Consider the following 6,000-nt stretch of genomic DNA (forward strand, 5'->3'; position numbering starts at 1 on the left):
ATAGCTATGGTTATAAATAGGAAGTTCAAAGAGAAAATAAGATGTAAAAAAGAATTGTACAGAAAAAATAGTACAGTAGCAAACATTATTAGCAAACTGTGCTAGCTTTAGAGTTAACTTCATGGTGGTAGTTGGAAGGACAGTGATTAGTTACTCTCAGAAAGAAATCAGAGAAATACTTTAATTATATCATAAGGATATTTACATATGATATAAGAATTCATTTTAATTTAGGATTAGAGTTTTACTCTAATAAAGTGTGTTATAAAATTTCCATCCTGTTGAATATCATAACTCCATACAATTGATAATTGTGACAACACTTATGTATTGGAATGAATAAATTTGATAACAAACACTACTATGCTATTGTTTCTCATAAGTGTCCAGGCGATTTAAAATGATAGCACAAAAGTTACAGAGCTAGCAAGATGGCTCAGTGGGTACATGTGCTTGCCACTAAACCTGATAATCTCAGTTCCATCTCTGAGATGCATGTGATGAAAGGAGAGAACTGGCTCTCCAAAGTTATCCTCTCATGTTCACGTGCATTCTAGGGTGCACATGCTCCCACAAACATATATACACAGATACAAGGAGTTTTTAAAATGTAATAAATTTTAAAATGCTATAGAATTCATGAAATACTTTGTGGCTTATTAATACATTATTATTTATTTGCTTCTGAAGTTGTGATGAAAATGTTTTAAATTTTTTCAATGAAATACTTTTGTAAATTGAAGAGAGTTTATTTGGTAAAATTGAGGTCATACTGAGATCTTTGTTTCTCCAACTTGAAATATTTGTTTTTCTTCATAAACGTTAGGGTAGCCTGCTGAGAGTCACGTTTATTATATTGGCTTATCTGTTCTTCATTTTATTTCTTTGCAGTAAATGCCCAGAAATATTCATCAAACTTCACTGGCAGATTTTTCCAGGTGATTTAAGAACCTGATAATTCTTTATAGATCATCTATTTGACAGTTAAAACTTGATTATCAGTGTAAATTATATTTTCAAATGGCATGTGTAATTAAATACTCAAAACTTCTCTTTAATCATACAAGCTATAAGTTTTTGCTACTTTCATTGTCAAGCTATGAAAGAAATGTATAGAAATGATTGGATATTTTTCTAACTGAATGTTTATTTCAATAAATCCTTGTCTGTTACTTTCTCTTAGAGTATTTTCAAGTCACATTTCAGGACACACAGGGACTTATTTTTCTGTTTTTGCTTCAGTGTGGATAGTCTTAGATATTTATTCCATTTTATTCCATCTTATTAATTTAGCATTACAGTGTTTTCTGAGAGAAGAACTTGTTAAAAACAACAGAATCATCTAGTAAGTTTCAAAATATTTCTTTTCCCCTCTTCCCCCTTTGCTAGAGGCACTGGGGAATTTTCCTCAAATAGTCATTGTAAAAATGTGACCTGGCTATTAGAGGTAGAACTCAGAGAAGTGTGAGATGTCTCCAACTGACTAGATTTTCCCAGTTTTATAAAGCTCATTCTTATTAACCCTGATTTTCTTGCACTTAATTATACATAGTTTGTGTTTTCTTACCTCAGTGCTCCTCAGAGGTTCTGTGCAATTATGTGCAAGTTTTTTTTTGTTATATCCTCCCCCTCTGGGCCCTTGTTTTATTGACTTGACTTTGGTCCTGTCCTCAATGCCACCATTGCCACAAGTTCACAGGTGCTGGAAAGTCTCTGCTTCCCTGTGTTCATGAACCATCCCCTGCTCTTATAATCTTTCCACCCCCTCTTCCTCAATTGTCCCTGAGCTATGTGTTGGTGAGGTTCAATACACCCATCCAAGGATACATGCCCTGAAGTCTCTTATTATTTAAAACATGGCCAGATATGGCCTTATGTGTGCATTGTACTCTGTTTTATAAGGAAGTTTTACTGGTGAGAGTTGAGGGATACATTAGTTTTCTCTCTATCCCTTGTTCCACTATGTTCCATGAGCCTTAGGTGAAATGATTCAACAGTGAATATGTCACCTAGGACTGGACACGTCTCAGGCGTATGTTCTCCGTGTTTGACCAGTTGTGGGACGCTGCAGTCACCTGCATCTGCTGCACAAAGGAACGTCTTTGATGAGTGGTATATGGTATGCTTGTCAGTAAATATAAGAATCCATATTTAGCATATGGTAAGAACTTTCATGTGTCTAGAGGTAAGAAAGACATAGGGTTTTCTCTAGGGTCTATGTTCTCTCCTGCCATGTGTATTAGGCTGAATTTACAGTACCACTCATGAGTCACTCTTTTTTTAATAAATAATTTATTGAGAATTTCATACATGCATATAAGGTGCTTTGATCGAATCCATGCCCACTCCGTCCCTTCCAACTCCTCCCATTTAGCCCCGTCAATTTTTTTCTGATTACTTCAAGTACTCTTTCTTCTTCTATTTATTTATTTTTATGGGGCTTTTGGCTACTCTAACATTAACTCCCTGAAGAGGTAACCCTAAAATTTTTTCAGGATTAGATACAAGCTCCCAAATACTTTCAACTTTTCGGTCTTTTCGAACAGACTATGTTGCTAAGAGGCCCAAGGACATTTTGACTTTTAGCCAAGAAACTGGCTACTTTTCTTTGGGGTCTTTTTACTGTAACTGTACAGCCATTTCCTACCTCCTATTCTTATCACACCATCCTCTGAAAAGGTTACTCAAAGTGCCAATAGGGAATAGGAACGCAGACTGCTCTGGCTTCCTCCATGCTGAACAGGGACACAGGGCGAGGCCATTAGAGTACCCCTTCGGTGGGTCTATCTAAAAGACTCTCAAATTGCATAACTCTTATCTCTGAGGGGGAAAAAAAAGTCCTTGACTGGTGAATAGGAAATGTGAAGGAGAAGTAAAGGCAAGAGTAATTAGCACTACAAGTTTTAGCCAGAGAACTAGAAAAGTCATTGAGAGGGCTTTAAGTCCAATTAGATGGCTGTTGATTGTCCCCCAGATAACAAACAGTGCCACTACTGCACAGTTAGAGGTTGTTTGATGCACAGGCCACTATGGTTATTAGGCTTTAGAGCTGGATTGGACCATTGATTCTTTTTCTCCCTTGATGGTTTGTGTTTTATCATCTATCATTATGACAGCCAAACTTCAGGTAGAAGACCTCCAGGTCAGTTCCCACTTCATTGCTCTTAGTCCTGTGTCTGAAGCATGTCCTGTCTTCAGTAGTAGGGTCTTATCTACTAGTTCTGGAAGAAAACCAAGAGGTTTGACAACAGCCCGTGCTGCTTTGGGAGTCTCCTCAAAGTGAATGACTTAATTTGACTCAAGCATTTTTCTCATTTAGCTATATCAGAAATAGAAATAGTGTGTAAAAGTCAGCTGGCTTGATTTGAATGTGAAATTTCCTCATAAGCTTAAGTGTTCTATCACTTGCACCCCAGCTGCTTGGACTATTTTGGAAGTTGTACAAGAAAGAGAAAGATGATAAACCATAATAAGAGAAACATAGGAGACTAAAACCTAAACTGTCATACATAATACTTCTAAGCAACATAGCAAATGTGAGATTCAAGTTTCCTGAAAACATCTCAAAATCATGTAAGGTATTTTCCTCTTCCATCAAGAATTGGTATAAGAAATTTGAGATTAGTTATATAAGTTTCAAAGCACAAAATGATACTATTAATCCCTAAATAGTCATAAGACAGACATTTTGTCACTCTGTAAATAGAATTTATGCCACTTAGTATTGCTATTCCTTAAGGAATAATCTGAATTTTAGATACAAAGTTCAGTAATTTTAAGTCATATTTTTATGTAGAAGACATTTTAGTTGTTGTTAGAAAATATTAAATCAGGATTGAACAGGGCACCATGAAAATGAAAGGTGAGACTGACCTCAGGAGAAGCTTGTTCTTTACTAAGGGCAATGGAGAAACGCAGCTTCTCCACAGTATCAAAACTGGGGCACTGCCTCCACCTGTGCCTCACTTCTCTCTTCCCTGTCCCCTCTCCCTTTCCTGTCATTTCTACTCCTTGCATTAAGGGCTGACACCATCCCCCAAATCTATTTTGGTTGAATGACAGCTGGTAAGCAAACCAGGGCTTGGGTCCTCCCTACCCATTACTATGTAAATGAAGAAGGATCTGGTATTGAGATTCTTATTAGATGGTTCAGGAAATCTATTACAAAAATCCTCTCTCCACCTTTGTCTTGTCTGTCTGACTTTCTCTCTCTCTGGTCTGAAGAGCATGGACCATTACCAAAGTCTCTAAAATCTCTGCTTGGCTCTCCTTCCATCTCTTCTGCTTTCTAGCTCCTTAACATATGGTGTTAAGAATAGATTTTGTGAAATGAAGCAAAGGAACATTGACTCAATTTCATGTATTAAAAAAAATAGTACATTTGAAAGTCTAGGCTGATTATATATAATTTGTTTTCTTCTTTTCAATATTTTTAAAAATTATTTCTAGTACACTCCTAAATTATATCCTCAAATAACACCATGGCTTCAGTGTTCATATTTGCCATTTAGCCTACATTGTCTACTGCCACTGAACTCTGTCTTCTGCAAAATGGTCTCTACCAAGTCATTAACCAAAACAGAAGCTCAAAACCTTCTGGCAGTCATTAGGTGTGATTTGTCTTGGGTGTGCTTTGCACACAGAGGTGTCAGAGTTAGTAGTAGGTGACTATCCAATTAAAAATCAAAACAAAGCGAATGATAAGGGCCTTGAAAGATGGGGATAAATTCAGAAACAAATTTAATCTTTCTTGTTGATTCAGAAACTCACTCCAAACTCTTTCAGGACTATTCTTCAAGACTGTTGCTTCTGATTGTCCTATGGGGATACAAGGTCCGGCCTGTACGGATCCCAAATTCCATTTCTGAGGTTAATACAAATGCCAGGTGTTATCTAGAGGCAACCAGCACAACTGATTGCCAGCTAGGCATTCATTTTCCATGAATTCTATTAAGTGTCAAAATTAATGAAGTCAGATCAGACAGGGTTCATCAACCTTAAGTGAATTTGAAGGGCCTGCATGTAGCTGTGGTACTCAGAGGAAGAAGTTCATCATCAGAGATGGGAGGAGCGCACTCTTCTCTGATAAAGCTTTGCCTTCAAAGCTAAAATGTTCCTTGACATGTCATAGAAAATTAAGAAATATGTGTGAAGAAATGGACAATCTTAGCTCTGGGATTACATTCTCAGCCTTGTTCTGCAAATTTATATTGCTACTTTTAATTGTTTATAACCACCATCAAAAACTATTCTAACCATTATTTTAATTGTTTGCTTCTTATTTATATTTTTCTTGTATAAATACCTGATGATTTTTGTTTTGTGAGCCTTATTAAGGAAAGAATCTTAAAAGTATTCCATGATAATATTCCTATCACTTTATTTTACTTTTCTTCAGTTGTGATAAAGGCAAGATATTTTCTACTTCCCTTCATGTGTGATTTGATTTCTTTTGTCACATCTCATAAATTCATTGTGATAGATTGAATCACCTCCTAAAAATGTGACCAGAATCATTATTGAGACTTGCTTTTTGACTTTCATTCCTCTTCTTGTTTGTAACTATTTTTTTCTTACTTAAGAATACAGGTGTGCTTACTTCTAAGGAGTTTTCCTCTAAAGACACCTAAAAGTTGTAAAGATGAAATACTGAGTTGCTGTTTGTAACATAGAATCCTAGAAATCAAGTAATATTTAAAGAATCATTCCATTAGAGAAATGCTCTTTAAGGTATTGTAATTTCAAAATAGACTTTGTTTAAATACAAGGGAAAAATAAAGCTTACTTAAAATGAAAATATATCAGAAAATATTAATTCAAAGGGAGGATTTTGATGTCCATGAAACTGTAAATGTGAGCTTAATATGAGCTGAAGAATCATCAGGTTTTGGTTAAGAGTTTTAACTAAGAATTTTGCAACAGCTTTCAAGGAAACTGCTTAAAGGGAACCTGAAGGTCTGAGGAAAGTGCTGAGTAATAATGAGTCACAGTAAACAGTGA

Source organism: Nannospalax galili, unplaced genomic scaffold, assembly GCF_000622305.1.
Source record: "Nannospalax galili isolate Female #2095 unplaced genomic scaffold, S.galili_v1.0 scaffold767, whole genome shotgun sequence".
NCBI classification, from domain to species: Eukaryota; Metazoa; Chordata; class Mammalia; order Rodentia; family Spalacidae; genus Nannospalax; species Nannospalax galili.